Source organism: Microtus pennsylvanicus, chromosome 7 (genome assembly GCF_037038515.1).
Source record: "Microtus pennsylvanicus isolate mMicPen1 chromosome 7, mMicPen1.hap1, whole genome shotgun sequence".
NCBI classification, from domain to species: Eukaryota; Metazoa; Chordata; class Mammalia; order Rodentia; family Cricetidae; genus Microtus; species Microtus pennsylvanicus.
The window spans coordinates 8,562,241-8,580,230 of record NC_134585.1 but is presented as its reverse complement, the minus strand read 5'-3'; the positions used below and the strand labels follow the sequence as shown (position 1 = coordinate 8,580,230).

General features: G+C 52.0%; 1 protein-coding gene across 5 annotated transcripts in view; it reads right to left on the bottom strand.

Annotated features, from left to right (window-relative positions):
* Positions 1 to 16,430, bottom strand: part of Agpat3 (1-acylglycerol-3-phosphate O-acyltransferase 3) — a 73,428-nt gene extending 56,998 nt beyond the window's left edge. For 2 of the 5 annotated variants that reach the window (XM_075979808.1, XM_075979802.1), the window contains exon 1: positions 15,755 to 15,895. The gene's annotated coding sequence lies outside the window, so the exon portion shown is untranslated. Of the gene's footprint in view, positions 1 to 15,201; positions 15,288 to 15,754; positions 15,896 to 16,156 lie in introns of those variants that run through there. The other 3 variants (XM_075979804.1, XM_075979803.1, XM_075979806.1) reach the window with 3 other exon arrangements.
* Between the last annotated feature and the right edge of the window lie 1,560 nt (positions 16,431 to 17,990).

Sequence of the window (17,990 nt, the reverse complement as noted above, 5' to 3'; positions counted from 1 at the left end):
TACTAAGAAGGCCTGCACACTGAGCTTAAGCATAGCACTCCCAGGGGTACAGAAGCACAGCCCCGACACACCATCCTGGGCCAGCAGACAGGGACAAGGACAGACACACAGGGACCCACCTGAGCCCTTGAGCACACAGACACCAGAGCAATACTCTCAGATTGCTGAGCCATGTGTGACAAGGAAAAGGACTGGTGTGACACTGATGTGCGGGGACAAAGGGCAGCGCTACGGGGACAGAGCTAATGTCCACACATTAGCCAAGTTCCTGCAGCAGGTGAGTACCTGGCATGGCTGTCACATGCGCTGCTGCCATGAGAACAGAAATGGGACCACATTCTCTTCAGCTGCCTGTGGAGGGAGCAGGAAGGAGCAGGTCAGAGGAGGAAGGTTCGGGAATCTCCTGGAAACCACGGCCGGTTTAGACATCTCCTTCAGACTGAGGTAACTCCCAGGGGAGGGGGCTTGAAATGGAACTTTCCACCCAAGCATTCCAAAATGGATGCCAGGGGCTGGGATGAAGCCCCAACCAAACATTCCAAACTCTTTGGGTATAGGGGTGTCAGCAGCTGGGGTGATGCTTCCAACCAAACACCCCCACTAGCCCAGAGCTTGTTAAGTAGGCAGGTCAGCTGACCAGTGATCCCAGGGATCCAGCTGTCTCTGCCTCCCCAGTGCTGGAATTACAGGCATGTGCCACTATGCCTGGCTTCTTTACATGGGTTCTGGAATTATCAGCTGAGCCATCCACCGGCTTCCCCACCCCACATACTCATCTTTTTAGAACTGTGTTCGAATCACTATTTGCCACCCTTAAAGAGCTATATGTTCACAGTCTGGCATGATGGCGCATGCCTTTAATCCCAATACTTGGGAGGCAGAGGTAGGTGGATCTCTGAGTTCGAGGCCAACCTGGTCTACAGAGTGAGTTCCAGGACAATCAGAGCTGCACAGAGAAACCCTGTCTTAAAAAAGAAAAATAAAAAAGAAAGAAACAAAAAGAGCCATGTTCACAAGGTTGAACAGTTATTTGACTCAGTGGTTAAGAGCACTTAAATTCAGTTCAAAGTACCTACTGCAATGGTATGTCCTGTCCCTTTAAGAGACAAGCCACACCCACCCCCTTTCCTGTCACCCACCAAGCTTTCTGCCTGGGACCCAGCTGACTTCGTGGTGCCTTCGTTGGGGACCTGCATTTTACTTAAACCATTACACCTACATCAGGTGGCTCACAACCACCTGTAACTCCAGCTCCAGGGGAGGGGATTCAATACCTTCTTCTGGCCTCCTTGGGGATACACACACACAATTTTTTTTAAAATGCTAACCGTCAAAATGGCACACACCTATGATCCCAGCTCTTAGATGCCTGAGCCGGGAGGAAATCACAACCTTAAGGACAGCTTGGGCTGAATCTTATCTAAAATAAGAAGAAACAATAGTATTTAACTATCACTGGTGTGTGCTGGTTGTGGTTTGTGTGCGGTTCTTCAGTTGCCAGAGACTCGGTGGGAAACACGACGAAAATGATAACCTTGCTTGCGGCGTCTGTGGCAGACACAGAGTTGATGAAAATCAAGGCTTAAGACAAATCAGGCGCCCTCTGTAGCCACGTCCCCTGAGGGTTGGGAGCCCCTGATAAAGACAGCTGAAGAAAGAAGGGTTCCTTCCTAACCCAAACTCCCTGGAAGGTGTGTTGTGTCTTCCACAGACAGTTTGACACCAGGATGGAATCCCCCAAGACAGCTGACTCATTTGGCACAGCTACACGTGCTGTTCCTTAGGGCTCCTCGCTGCTCAGCTCTGCTGGGCTCATGCATTCACCCACCGCCAGCAGTAGTTTCTTCACTCTCTGAGTTCCTCCTTGGTAATCCCATGTCCACACAGCTGTGGCTCAGAGCCATCCCTGACTCTCGTCAGGAGCACGGCGAGATTATTACAAATAAATCCTGCAGGGTCTGCAGACACACTCACCCAAAATGTGTGCACAGCAGCCTGGAGACAGATCAATGGGAAAACACTTGCCTTTCAAGAGTGAGGGCCTGAGTTCAGACCTCCAGAAGAAAGTGGGTATGTGGGCCCCAAGCTGCACAGCTGCCCACAACTGCCATGGCAGGAAGCACCAGGTTCCAACCATAAGCTGACACCACCCAGGGAGGGTCAGCATCTATAGGAAAGTACCTGACATTCCAACCATTAGATAAGATTAGATAAAACCATCAGATGTTTCTGACCTGGACTCACGTATTCTCCTTTTGCCAAGACCCCTCGACAAATGTCAGCCAATTGGGGTCCTGAACCCTGGAAATCCCCTCACCCCAACTTCTACTATGATTAAAAAAAAACCTCTGACTATGACTGGGCTGGACTCCTGCTCTCAACCGCTGTGTCAGACAGAGTCCAAGCTTCAGCTTGAATAAAGGCTCTTTGCTTTGACATACAGGACTCGGTCTCCTAGTCAGTTTTTTGGGAACTCCATGATCTGGGCATAACAGGTGCATGTCTATAATCCTAGGGTAGGATGAGAGGTGGGGACAGGCAGACCCCTCAAGGGCCAACTAGTGCTTGTGACCTGAGGGTCATGAGTCTGGGGCCACCCTTGAACTACATAATGAGTTTCAGGACAGCCAGGGCACCACAGAGACCCTGTCTAAAAAGAAGAAAAATAAATAAGGAAAGGAAGAAATCTTACTTCCTTGTAAGTAGGAAGGAAGGACAATCCTCAGCCTAGAAAGAAGACATGTGGAAAAACCTAAATGAGGGAGGGAATAAAGGATGCATGGCGGCTGAGTAACTGAAAATCAGCCATGATGGCAGTGGCCAGAGAAACAGTCTCCTTGCTAATACAAGTGTGCCCCCAGGAGACAGAAACTGGCTGAAGAGGGGACCGCCGGCCGGATCAAGCACAGGACCATTTGTTTCATGTTTTGTTTTCCAGACAGGTTTCTTTGTGTAGCCCTGGCTGTCCTAGAGCTCACTCTGCAGACCAGGCTGACCTGAACTCAGAGATCTGCCTGCCTCTGCCTCCTGAGTGCTGGGATTAAAGGTGTGTCAGCACACCTGGCTAAGCACAGGATCATAAAGTAAGGGGAGAGAATGGCTCCATACCTAGAACCTGATGATTGAGAGAAAAAGTGGGAGGTGGCACAGCCAGACACTGCCACAGGGGTTCACTTCCCTCCACATCTACCCCTCGTCTCCAGAGCACAGGGCCCGGTGCTCTTCTGCCCACAGCAGAGCCTGGCACTTCTTAACAGTAGAGGATGAAGGGTCACCAGGGTGTAATAATCCCAAGATAAAGTCAGGAGGATTTCTGTCTTCTAAGTATGGGCTCCATCTCCCTTCCCTGTACACATCTCTCTCTGCCTTCTTCCCCCTATTCTCTCCCTTGTACCCCTCATGTGTTGTCTTAAATGGTCAAGAAACCCCATTGGCACAAACTAGAAAAACCCTGACTCCTGGTGGTGGCCACACAGGAACCTGGAGTCAGTTCCTTCCTAGAGGGGCTTTCACAGAAGACTGCACACCGGGCACCACACTGTGAAGAGAAATAACCCCACGTGACCCCAAGTGACACTCCAACCTCTGGCCCACAGGAAAGTGAGATGCCGTGGAGCCCAATGTGTGAGGTACCTGGATCCCTGGAGGAGATCAGGGAGGCACAGGAAAATGATGCCTCATCCAGCAGGGCAAGGGGATGTGGACAGGATAGTGCTCACTACAGAGATGGAGCTGGGTCTTTAAAATGTATCTTCTGATAAATCCGAGGGCTGGGAGGATGGCTCAGCTGGTAAAGGGTTTGCCTTGCAAAGATAAGGCCTGAATTTCATCCCCAGGGCCCATGTAAAGCCAGGCCCCAAAGACTGTAGCTGTAACCCCAGTACTGGGAGGCAAAGGACAGGGGGAGGCCTAAGGTTTGATAGACAAGCAGCCTAGCAAATTAGTGAACTCGAAGTTCAGTAAGAGACCTTGTCTCAAAAATATAAGGTGGAGAGAAAAGAGGACGATGGCTGACATCAACCTCTGGTTCCACACACATGCACACCCATGTGCACACACATGGAAATAAACATACACGCACACAAAATTTAAAAACCAGGCCCAGACTAAGAGCCTCCTTAAGAAACACGTTCCTCCAACCTCACACAATCTCTCTGTCTCGGTTAATTTTCTGTTGCTGTGATACAACACCTTAACAACTTAAGACAGAAGCGTTTATTTGGGGCTTACAGTGATGGCAGGGAGTGTGGCAGCGGGCAGCAGCTGAGAGTTCACATCCTGAAGCACAAACAGGAAACAGAGAGTGCTCTGGGGACATCACAAGGCTTTGAAACCTAAAGCCCACCCCTAGTGACAAACCTTCTCCAACAAGGCCACACCTCCTAATCCTTTCCAAATAGCCATCAACTGGGGACCACGTTTTTAAACGCTGGAGACTTATGGGAAACGTCTCCCTCAAACCGCCCCCTGCTTCAGCCTGAAATTAGCACAACCCAGATTCTGAAGCACAAGAAAGATGCAGGGAATGGGGGGAGCCAGACTGGCTTCCAAACAGACACAGGAAGTTCCAAACAAATTTTAACAAACCTACAGGAGACTGCTCAACACATCATACAGATCACACCTCCTGGCCAACCAGAGAAGCTGGATGGGCCCACTAAAACAAGAAATCCAGCACGTAGTTCACCCAGAGAACAAGGAGAAGGGGGTCCTGTGCCCAGCTCAACACATGCAGAGAAGGCCTCTGCCCATTCGGTCAGACAGTCTGGGAAACAAAAGGAAAAAGGGGAAAAATGGAGAAAGGGTCATGCTATGTACCCAGGCTAGCTTAGAACTCACCATCCTCCTGCCTCAACCTCCCAAATGCTGGGATTACAGGCATGTACCACCAACCCCTCTTGACGAGAAAATTGTCCTTTGCATGAAGTGGGCCTTCTCTTTCTCATGGGGCTATGGCAAGCAGACACCAAAGTCCACCAAGCCACCTACCTACCTCCCACCCAGGCGGCCCCTTCTGTGAAGTTACTATTTATTTCCATGTAGGAATTTTGGAAACATGTTCTTCCTTTCCATTCCATATGAACCCTCATCCTGATGGCCCCACGAGCTGTACCTGGAGACTCCTCCTTGGCACACATCATCTGTTCTTCAGCCAACAGTGACCCCCCCCCATGGACAGGCTTCAAGAGTCACCGTGTGACCATCCATCCCTCCCCAGGGCCCCCTCGGTTGAAGGTGCCAGCCTAGGGATGTGAAATCTGTTCTAAGAAGGTAGTTTCGGGTCCACGTGACTTCAGTCACTGCATCTGATGTGTTGTAGTTCCTGTGCCCTCCGTACCTGGAAAGGACTTCCACGGCTTGATCTACATAGCCCAACACAGCCCCACGCCAGCGTTTTCCCAGCACAGGAAGTCGCAGGGATTTGAATGTGTAAAGCAAGCACTCTACCACCGAGCTGTACCTGAGCCAGCCTGTCGCTGTGACGCCTGACTACACAGCCAGGGAACAGGCTCTTTTCCCCCGTCAGCGCAGTGTCCTACCTCTGCACATAGCTGTCCCAGTAACACACTGGTTCCCCTGTCTAGCCTGGCTGTGACTTGGACCCACAGTAGGCTGTGCACACTGGCCAGCTGCAGCTCTCTGACACACGTATGACCTAATGTACAGCCTCAGCCATAAGTCCCTTTCCCGAGGGAGGTGTGGGAGAGCACCCTAAGCTCTGGTGTGAGCCTTTTTCTTAAAGGATGACCTGCTCCACACACATCTTTCCAAGCTCAGGCCTGGACATCACCTGCTCCTGAGGAGTAATGACACACTGCCTGCTTTCTGTCCCTCATGGTCAAGCATCTCTCCATTGTTCTCTCTTAACTTCCATCCCCAGGAAGCCCAGGGAGGCCCCTCAATGCAACCAGCTCCCATTCCAGCAAAGCGTACTGACCAAGAGTCAGGAGAGCATGGTGAGACAGCTCTGGCTTTCTAATTATGTTTTATGGGCTCTGCCTTCTATACTGCTAACTTGTTTAACTTAACTCCCTGTCACTCCTTACTTAGGAATAATATGTAAACTGGCGACATATCTTCAGTGTGCAACCCACAAACTGAGCACACAGTCCAGCCGGCACTGAGGTCATGAGCTAAGTCTGCTGGTCCACATGAAGCTCAGTGAGCATCCTGGGCGAGGCCACAATCCTGCTGGGCTCTGAGTGGACTCAAGCAGCACATGTATGTCTCTTGCTCCCTTTTCCACATTTATTTGTATGTGTATGTTACACATGTGTCACAGCACACACATGGAGGTCAGAGGACAGTTTGTGGGAATCAGTTCTCTCCTTCCACATGCGGGTCCACAGGATCAAACTCATGTCCTCATCATGCTTAGTAGCAGGCAACTTTCCTTCCGTGGTGAGCCATCTCACTGAGCCCTCGCTCCTCTTCTTCACAGCTACTGCCTTGCCCACAGCGTGAACAAGGTACTCCCTGCTATCCATCCTCAGGCTGCCTGGAACTGTGGGCAGCACGGCATCCTGTACAGTGGTTTCCCTGCAGGCCCCGAAACACAGCAGTGAGCAGCAGTCTGCCCCTCTCTTCTGTGTCTCACACCCTGGTGCCCACTGAGAGCCACTGGTAAGCAAAACAAGGGACTTAACACACAGAACCCGACATTTATCACTGCGGCAATGAAACCACCTGCAAGAGGACAGACACTAGCTCAGGGGTTCAGAGAGCTCTATGGCTTGGCCCTGCATCCTTGGGCAGAGTCACAGTGATGGACGCCCATGAAGGAATGCCGTACTTCACTTCCTGAGAGGCAGGAAGCAAAGAAAGATGGGCACAAGAGGAGCCAGGGAAGATACACGTCCAAGGACATGCGTCCAGGGACCTAGTTCCTCTAACCAGACACCACTCCCAACCTGTTACCCCCTCTCAACAATGCCATTGTATTATAAGCCCACAGAGGGGCTGATCAGGATCAATTTCTCTTTGGAAAGAGCTGGGCTTTTCTAACAATGGATGTGATTATTAATTCAATCAAGTTGACAGTCAGAATTAACTGTCACCAGGATGACACCGTGACAGCAACCTGACACTGAAGGAGGTAGAACACACGGTGTGGATACAGTGAGGTGGAACAGAAGGGTGTGAGTTCAGAACAGGACATAACTTCAAAGTGATAAACTCTTTATTTATGGGGGTTTCTATTTAATATCTTGAACCACAACAACTGACTATAGATAAAACCACAAAAGCATGCACAGTGGCAGTACACTATCATTACCTTTGCCCCACAGCGGGCCAACACTCGCCCCAGGGGCCTTGCTACAGCTGAGCCATCCTGGTAGGGTGGCCAGCCTCACCCTTGGTTTCATTTCAGCATCTCACAAGGTGGACCTTTCGTTTTGATCTCCTTAATGTCATTTTCATTTCCCTGCACTTTTCATGGTCACCTCCTCCTCTGTTCTGAGGAGAAGCGACAGGAAAGCTGAAAATTAAGCGGCAATGTTTGAATCGACAGCAAAGAGGGAAATTAGGATCACTTCCTAAACTCAGACACTAGACAAGGATGGCCATCACTGTCCATGCAGCCCCATCCCAGTGCCCTGAGCCAGCCAGGAAGGCAGAGAGAGGACGACTATTGGCACAAGGAAGAAACAAAGCCATTGTCATTCCTGATGTCATGGATGTGTGTGCAGAACATTACAACTCAACAAACAAACTATGAGGGACAGCTAGCTAAGTGACCAGCCATGACAATAATACCCAACAGCCACCTCAGTATAATACAAATGCAAAGTAATGCAAAGAGTGTACTTTTAAAATGCTGTTTTCCAAAACAACAAAGATAACAAGGGCACCTGGGAATAATGGAACATGGCAGGGGCCATTACAGCACTCATCAGAAGGATGCTCCGCAGAGACTCCGGACAGCAGAGTGGAAAGTGGACTTTAAACCCTCTACAAGAAGCCGGGTGGTGGTGGCACACGCCTTTAATCCCATCACATGGGAGGCAGAGGTAGGTGGATCTCTGTGAGTTTGAGACCAGCCTAGTCTACAAAGCAAGTGCCAAGACAGCCAGGGCTGTTACACAGAGAAACTCTGTCTTGAAAAAAAATAAATAACAAAAAAAGACAAACAAACAAAAAACCTTTACAAGAACACACAGAGTGCACTGAGCCTTGGTTTATGCACTGTGCAGCTCTCAGGAGGCACTGACCAGAAAAGAAAATGATTACTAAATTTAAAACATCTGCTGGGCCAAATGGCGCATGCCTTTAATCCCAGCACTCAGGAGGCAGAGGCAGGTGGATCTCTGTCAGTTTGAGGCCAGCCTGGTCTACAGAGCGAATTCCAGGGCAGTCAGGGCTACACAAGGAAACTGTGTCTCAAAAAATCAAAAATAAATAAATAAATCTGCTCCTTAAAATAAAATGAAATAAAAAGATAAACCCAAGCAGCAAAGAGATCGGTGAGCGCAGACAATGGACCCAAGAAAGTACACTACCGCAAACCAGGCAGGAGCGATAGGTAAGCAGGGGTCCCAGCAGCAGTCAGCAGAGCAGGAGCAGAGAAGCCGCAGAGGAGAACGCACAACCAGCCAAGGGGCACACAGGAGTGGCGAGCACAGAGTGAACACACCAGGGGAGAAACAGAGGAAGCACATGGGGCGCAGCACACAGGGAGTGAGGTGGAGGACATACTGGGAGCTCACGGGTGAACATACATGAGCAAACACATGGGAGCTCACGGGTGAACACACATGAGCAAACACATGGGAGCTCACGGGTGAACACACATGAGCAAACACATGGGAGCTCACGGGTGAACACACATGAGCAAACATATGGGAGCACACAAGGGGAGACAGAAGGACAAATGCAGTGGAAACACACAGGAGAGACATGGGGCAAACACCTGGACATATAGGAGAAGACACAGAGGAAAGTGCAGGGTTACACATGGGGTGGGGGGCGGGCTCTAGGTAGAGAATCCATATCACCAACACAGCATCCCACAACACTCTATTTGCGAAGGTTAACAGGGACACCATGTGCCTGAGAGCATGTCCAGCTCACTGACCCCTCCGAGGCACTTACACTGGGTGTTGAGGGCCACACACATATGCACCGGACATGTGGATAGAGCTGGCTTAGGGGACGGGACCTAGCTGAGGGCCCTTGTGCAAACAGGTGGTCCTGTCAGGAGAAACATCTTCTGGTGCCACAGGCAGGGGAGTCACTGTTTCTCACCTGGCACTCACGCTGTTTTCTTCCTCAAACCCTCATAGGGAACCCCATCCTGCCCTCCCAGGAGGGATGCTACACAGGCACGCAGGTCATTGGCTGCTTCCACTGTGCGTGGATTCTAGGAGGACCACTCGGTCCATTTCACAGACTCAGTTACTTTATCTCAAGAGATGAAGAGGGGAAGCTGGAGACTCACTGGCGGGTGCCGAGTGTGGCCGACAGCAGTGCTGATACGGCACAGCCCACACTAAAATAGAAACTTACACAACGTCCAGTTTCAGGCTTTTTCTTGGAGGAACAAAGACTAATAACTTGAGTCCCATGACTCCCCGGCCATGCTTGACTGAGGTCGGCAGCTGGCAGTCAGGTGAGCCAGGCCATGTACAGCACAGGCCCCCTTTCCCCCCGCAATCTCACACCCATATCTCACTTCCTCCCCTTGCTGCTGGGCCCCTATTGGAATCTGTCTTTAAAATCTCCATCCATGATGTTGTCATCAAAAAGGAACACTTAAGAGCCAACCGTTCATCAGCACATAGACTACGACACAGCTCGTGCTCCAGGAACGCAAGCGCCAGGCCAGGTCTGACTTAAAATGGTGGCTACAGTACTATTTTCTACCAAGCCTAGAACCCAGGCTGTGGTCCCCCAACCACTCTGCGGGGAGAGTGTCTGCTTGCTCTGAGCCCCAGCTTCTCCAGGGTGCCTGCTCCTGACTCCACATCAGTACAGAACTGCAGATCTCTGTGTGGGCACTTTCTCCTCTAATGCCAGCTTCCTGCCAGCTACTGCCCAGACCACACAGAGCGACAAAGGCCTGTGGGGCCACAGGGCTGCTCCTAAAACCCCAAAGCTGCCTGCATTGCTGCATCACACGCTGACAGTAGGGACGGCTTCTGCTGTGCCCTGATTTGTTTTATTTCCTTCTTTTTCTGAGTGAGTATCTAAAGTTACCCGCGTTCAGGAGGCAGAGGCAGAAGGATCTCTGTGATTTCGAAGCCAGCCTGGTCTACATAGTAAATACCAAGACACGAGTGCTCTATTAAGAGACCTTGTCTCAAAAAAAAATTATTGAACTTAAGGCTGGAGGGATGGCTCAGCACTGGCTGTTCTTCCAGAGAACCTTGGTTCAGGTCCCAGTATCCACATGGCAGCTCACAACTGTCCTTACTCCAGTCCCAGTGGATCCTATGCCCTCTTCTGACCTCTGGGCACCAGGCACTCACAGGCGCACAGTCCTGTATGCAGGCAAACACTTAAAACACATTAAGTTACTAAACTTTGGTGCTGGGGATGTGGCTTGCCTAGCACACATGCACAAGACAATGAGACATGCTCCTGCCGCAGCACTTCCCCCAACAAATGCCCCAAAACAAAGTTGTTTAAGCTTTAAACCTTATCTCTGAAGCAGCCAGAGCTTTGCCACTCAGCCTTCTCCGTCATCAGCAGTGACAGGTGAAGTAGGAGCCCACGACACTCAGCCAGCAGTTAGGAGGGACAGACACTGGGAGCCTGTGAGGCATGGCCCTCTGTACATAGTCCTAGTTTGAGGCTGCCTGGGGCTACGGAGCCTTCCTCTGCACTGGGATTCTCCCTCCTCAGGCCTGCCTCCTTCCACAGACCTGCCTGAGGGCTCACCCCAACGCTACCACCCACAGCATTTTTCCCAGGAGACTTCTTATACTTTGAACTCCATTGTGGCACCCATTTCCTGTGCAAACTCTAGCTCATGTGGTCTTCATTTAATTACCTGACTTCCGCCTTACTCTGGCAAAAAGCTACCTCAGCACATTTTTTGAGGTACCGGGACTGCTCCTTCTGGGTCTCTCTGATAAAGAGCACACTGGTTCACTCAGCCAGTACTCCAATTACACAGGGACAATGACCTAAAACAGATATCAACCACTAGGAAGCCTGACTGATGGTCGGCACACGCTGTGTGTTAAGGATCAGCACACGGTCTTTCACACCCAGGTGGAAGACAAACCCAATGAGCATATTGTCTGCATAATTCAGTTCCACTCCTAGCACATAGCTGCGGCTTGAATTTCACGTGGGGTTGTGAGCCCAATACAGCAGAACAGCCTCTACAATGTGTATGTAAAGTTAATCGCTCAATTTGTTTTAGAAATGTGGATTTTGGGCCCAGAGAGAAGGCTCAGAGGTTAAGAGCACTGGCTGCTTTTCCAGAGGTCCTGAGTTCAATTCCCAGCACCCACTTGGAGGCTCACAACCATCTATAATGAGATCTGGTGCCCTCTTCTGGCGTGAAGACATAAATGCAGGCAGAACATGATACATAAAACATAATGAAAACATAAATAATTAAATCTTTAAAAAAGAAAGAAATGTGAATTTTCACATATGGGATGTTCTGAGCATCAAGTGGACTGGCGAACAGAACAACACCTATAGATTCGATGGCACCTGCGTTTGAAATGCAGAGCCAAGCCAAGCTGCCTGCCCAGGGCTGCCACTCCATTTTCTCATACACGTCTTCAGTGTTGCTTTGAGTGTTCAACTAGATGTATCTAAAACAGCCATGGTGGCTGCATTCTCTCCTGCACAGAGATAAGCAAAGGGTAACACACAGTAGAGGCAGGGGCTGGGGGGTCACACAGCGTGAGGATCTACAGATCCCTAGCACCTATGTAAGGAGCCCAGTGCAGCAGCTCTGACCTAGAACCCTGGCTCTGGGGAGGGGGGGATGGACAGGAGAGCACCTGGTGCTCGCTGACCGACCAGCCTAGCCAAATCAGTCAGGTACAGGGAGAGACCCTGTTTGAAAAAAATAAGAAGACGAGGCTAGAGAGGAACTCAACAGTAAGAGAGCTTGCTGCTCTTACAGAGGACCCAAATTCAGTCCCAGCAGCCATGGTGACTCACAACCACCTGTAACTCCAGCTCCAAGGGAACCTGAGCATGTCTCACACACACACACACACACACACACACACACACACACACGCATACACACACACACGCATGAGTGGGGGAGGGTGGGAAGGAGGGGGGAAGGAAGGGAGAGAAAAATAAAAATAAATCTTGAAAACTAAGGTGGCGCTGGAGACGTGGCTGAGTGGTTAAGAACAAGCACGGGCTGGCTGCTCCTGCTACTCTAGAGGTCCTGGTTCCATTCCCAGCACCCACATGGTGGCTCGCAACCATCTCTAACTCCAGTTCCAGGACATCAGGACAAGCATGTGGTGTCATTACACACACGCAGGCAAAACACTCATCCACATGAAATAAAAATAAATAAATCCTGCTGAAAAATAACCAAGTGGCAATCACGTGAGGAAGCTCACCAGTGCTGACCTCTGAACCCCACATGCACCCACACACACGCATGGCCACGCAAAGGTACACATACACACTAAATGAATTTGTTTTCAAAGCAGGGGCAAATGTAATATCAGCATACACTTCTGGACTGTTCCCGTCAGCAAATCAGCAGAGGGAGAGCACCGCTGGCCAGCCAGCAGTGACAGGAGACAGAGGGCCAAAGCCCGAGCTCCAGGTTGGGCCGAGGCTGTGTCCGCCCTGCAGCAGGCAGCGTTCTGCCACTACTCTACTCCCTGCCACTGTCATTTATTATGGATCTCACCCCCACCTTCCCAAAAGGAATGGAGACGCTGCCCATTAATGATGCATGGCTCCTGGGTCATAGAGGGACAGGCCTTTGGGCCGCTGGCACCTTGTTCCCATCAAAAAGACCTAGCTTCAGCTTTTAGCATTAAGTGACATGATGCGCTCCAGCCAGGAGGGGACTTCTGCCTGTGCTGCCCTCCACACACACTGACATCTAGAATACATGCTGCCTATGTCCCTTCTGTCCATATGTGAGAGAGAAGTGGCCATTGGGCACACTACCACCTACTACAGTCGCCAGTCACAGACCCAGCAAGAACCATGGGCCCCGTCAGCCTGCCTCTCCATCCCTTACAATGAAGCACAGCTATGCCCCAGTGACAAGTGTGCACTCCTGGACTTTGCCTGACAAACAAGATCGGGACACGTTGGACTCTAAACAAAGCAGCAAGAGTCTTCAAAGAGGAAACACTGTGGCAGTTGCCTGAAACAAAACATTCTGAGGTTAATAAGCTCAGGTTAACCCTGCAGTTATCAGGGTGTTCTAGGAATGATGTGCTATTCCGCTGCTCGCATTACAACTTGGAAAAATTCATTTAAGATCCCAAGGTTCTTCAGTTGGCTGAAGAAAAAACCCATGAAGTCCCTGAGCAACTGTTTACAAAACTCAGCACAACCCCCCAGCAGCAGAAACTTCTCAGTGAGAAGATGAAGCAGTTACAGAGCTCACATCAGACAAGTAAGCAATATGCCGCTGGCCGAAGGTGGCCGGTCACGCCCAGAGACAAGCTGTTCAAACCTCACCAGCCACGGTCTGTGGTGGGGGAAATCACAGTAGTGTACACAAGGCCAGAATGGGGAAGAGCAGGTGAGAAGGCAGAATGGTGTGGGATCAGGGAGAGGAGAGTAGGGGGAAAGCGGTTGTTGCTTTGGCGAGAGAGGGAGTGGGGGGTGCCAAGGGGCCACTGCTAGATTTGACAAGCTATGATACTGGGTCACACTGCAGGACCTAAGCAAAGCCACAAGTCAGAGAAGGGGACAAACAGGCAGGCAGAACCAGCTCCATCTTGGGAGGGGTAAATGGAGCTGGGCCAGTTAACCAGTGTCAACTTGTCAGGAGTGAGATTGGATCAATGATGCCATCTGACCCCTGAAACAACAGTAAGTTTCCACCTTTGCTTTCCCCCAATCATACCATGCCCTACCGTGGTATGACCACGCCTTACCATGCCCTACCTCCCTCCAACTGGGCCAGAGACAAATTTACGAGCTTACTCCCCCGCCCGGTCTGAGAAGATGGGAGTCTCTTCACTCTTAAATTCTGGCTGTTGTAATTTGTGACATAATCCAGGGCAAACGGCTAGTCCTGCTCCTCAAACCCCAGTGTGGCTCAGAGTCTGTCAGTAGAGGGTGGAACCTACAAGCCCCAGAAGGGAATCAAAACAAGGACCACTGTGGTGGATGCTCTTCCAAAGACCCCATTACTTTCTGCACACTGTTTGCCCAGTCCTCTGTAGCACACAGACACTGTCCTTCCCAGGCGCTGGGCCTTTATCTGAGAGCAGCCTAGGGTGGGACAGAGACCTCCCTTCAACTCCAGCATCCCTTCCCCGTTCCTTCCCTAGGAGACACTGTTCAACCCACTTTCCACCCATCCCGAAGGCAACTTCCTTCTGTGGTGATGCTGAGACAGGCATGTGTGGGGCCACACGCAAGGCCTGTAGCAGGTTATGCTGAGTTAGGTCAGTCACTCAGCTGACATCCACCTGCTGAGCACAGCCACTCCAAGGAGCACACACCACCAAGACCAAAGAGAGGCCGGGAATGCCATCACAAGTAACTGTTTTCTGAAACAATGTAATCACAGAGCTCAGGACATGATACTAGAAATCAGCTTTATAGGCTAACTTCCAAAGTGGAAAGGGGTCCTGCTTAGTAAGGGGAGAGGACAGTAAGGAAGTGATCAAATAAGACCAAAGTGTACAACCCACCGAGACCTCTTGGAAGGGGTACAGTCCATTTCACAAATGCCATCGCAGCAGAAAGGGCTGCTCCCACTCAGTACCAATAGACACAAACCCAGCACCCCCAACCAGCATTCTATGTCCAATCCCAGAATCAGAGATCTCGGCTTCGGACGAGTCATTCCAGTCTGTCGCCTATCCAAGTAACCTCCTAGTTTCCCAGGGAAAAGAGCCCAATCTCTTAAGTATTCTCTTAGACAAGACTTTCCACACTGCTTTAAAAGTTAGGTCTGGAAGGCCATTTCTAAAACCATTTCCCTGTGCCACTAAACTTCTCTCAAAGTTAAAAAGGAAACCTGCATATATTGCACACAAGCGCTCACAATGCTCCTATCATTGGTACCTGGGGTTATGCTCCAGGGCTCCTGGTGGCCCACCGTGGACAGGTGTTTTCCTCCAGAGGCTCTGGTTACTGAATGACCCCAGCGCCTGAGTGAAACGTGGAAATTCACAGTCGGCCTTTGGTCTCAACGCCAAAGTCAAAGGGAGCCCTCACACCTTCCTGCAGGGCGTCCCACCTGCATCCCTCCCTCTGTGTTGAGCAAGCAAAAAAAGTGAAACTAGCCCACAAGGCCCCGAAATCAGGCTTGGGGCTCCGCAGTCCGAGGAGCCAGATGCAGAGCAAGGTCCCCTAGAGAGGGGCCGGAGGCCGCCCAGGCCCTCTGCCTGGCCTCGCACCCCCATCTCTCCCGATCGCTCCTCCCCAGGCCGCCGCGCATCCCGCACACCACCGGCGAGCCCCGCAGGCCGCACAGGGACCGGGGCGGACCCGGAGCCTCCAGCGCCGCGTTCCCAGGCCGCGCGCCCCGCGGAGCGCAGCCGGCCACTGCGGCGGGGCCCGGCGACCGCGGGCGGGGACCACCTCGGGTGGCTCGGCAGGGCGCGGTGCGGCTCACCTGCACTCCACCTGCTGGTCGCGATCCTCGAGTCGGCGCGTGCGGCCGCTGCGCTCGGCCTGGGCCCGGCCCGGCCCTCCGTCGGGCCTCAGCGAGTGCGGCGCCCGCCGCCCCGGGCCCCCATCGCCGCCCTCCGCCTCGGCGCCGCCGCCACTTCCTGTGCGCGGCGATCCCACAGTTCCGCCGGCGCGGGACGGCGGGCGCGGGGACGCGGGGACACGCGCGGACGGACGCGCGGGGGAGGAGTCGGGCCCGCGGCGCAGCGGCGGGCTCCGTGGCCAACGGACAGCGGGCGGGGGAGGGGACGGGAGGGGCGCCCCGCGGGACCATCCTCGACCCTCCCGGAGCACCGGGGTGTTCCTAGACCCAGCCTGAACCTCCTTCAGCCCCCTAGAGTCCTACCGGGGTCCCACCGTGGTGTTCCTGGGCCAGGCTTGGACCCCGTTTCAGCCCCCTGGAGTCCTTCTGGGGTACGCGGTGTTCCTGGGCCCAACGTGGACCTCCTCATCACCCTGAAGTTCTTCGGCGTGTTCCTGGGCCAAACCTGGACCCCTTTGGTTCCCTGGAGCCCTCTGGGGTGCCCTATCCCCGAGTAACCGGGGTGTTCCTGGGCCCAACCCTAGAATCCTCCTCAGCCCCAGCCTAGACTCCCTTCCCAGCTCCCATGGTCCCCTTGAGCCCAGGGACGATTTGATGACTCAGGCTAGACCACCTTCCCTCTGGGTTCTCCTGGGATGCCCGGATATTTCTGGGTATCCGGCCAATTCCTTGAACCTCATTCCCAGCCCCTTCCCCCACCCCCACCCCTGGGTCAGGATCCCATCCAGGGATCCTGGGGGACTGTCCTCAGTGTCTGTTGCAGCACCAGGATCGCTTTTCACTCCCACGTGTTGTGCCCTTTGACTTATTTATAGTTGGCAACTAGCTGGCAACACTGTATCCACATCCGACCCAGGAGGAAGCCTCTATCAACCTAGTCCAGGGTCCCCTTCCCCAAACAGCCTGTTGATGACCACAGATCCCCTCCTGGCCATAGTGAGTCATCTGAGCTGAGGATCAACTTCCACTGGAGCCTCCCTCCCCCCCACCAAGCAGATGGCTAATCCTAAAACAGGCCAGGAAGGACTGCGCAGGCTCAGGTGCTGCATCAGGACAGGGCCATCTGCATACCACTTGGAACCTGTGTGGCCTCATGCCTGCTCAGGCCCTTGGATCCAAGCCCTACTTTTTGAGTTCATTTGAAAACGACTTAGTTCTAGGTAGGACAGAATCTACAGGTACCTCTGCCTGCGTTTAAAAGCCTCTGGGGCAAGATTGTGCGTTCCCATAATATCAAAACAGACTGAGTACCAAACCCACAAGCCTCTTCAACTGCGGTATCTGCTGTGACCGCGGGCAAACAGGTTCTTTCTCCCCGACCCAATCTTCGACCCAATCTTCGTTACTCACTGTATTAACTCAGCACACCACACCACTGGACAGGTTACAGAAGGCCTCAGACGAGTTGAGGAGGCTGTATGACTCAGCCAGCCTGTCTGGAAAGCAGAGGCTGAGCTCACAGAGGTAGGAGAGAACCAGGGAAAGTTTAAGGAGGGGAAAGAGGAGAGCCCCTCCCCAGCGGTGAGGTTGAAGCCTCCCAGCTGAGAGCTGATTTCAACACACTTTGCTGTGAAGATGGCCAAGGCGCCTTTGTAATATTTCAGATAAGGATGTTAATAACACTTAAGGGTGAAGCATGTTTGACCTTTGAGTCTAATCGACTGCTTTCCCAACGGTAACCCTACAATTAGTGAATTTCACAACTGAGATCATGGATTTTGTTTACAGTCAATAGACATGCCTCCACTCTGCTCTGGCTCAATAAGGAATTCTTTTACCCCTTTGGCCTATGTTTTGATCTGCAATTCTGTCTGGCTCTCCTCATGAACCGCCCCACGGTCTCCTTAAGAGGGGTACCAGCTCCCTGACAGTTAAATGAGTCAGGCACCAAGGTGGCCCAGGCCTTCAAGCCCAGCACCCAAAAGGATGAAGCAGGAGGATTGCTGCAAGTTTGAGATCTCTGAACTACAAAGTGGGAACCAATCTAAAGAAGAAACACTTCCAAGTAATATAAAGTGGGAAGATATCGTCAAAATCATACCTGTGACTCTTTAATACACAAGTCTCTCCTGGCTAGTGGCGCACACCTTTAAACCCACCAGCGCTCGGGAGGCAGAAGCAGGTGGATCTCTGTGAT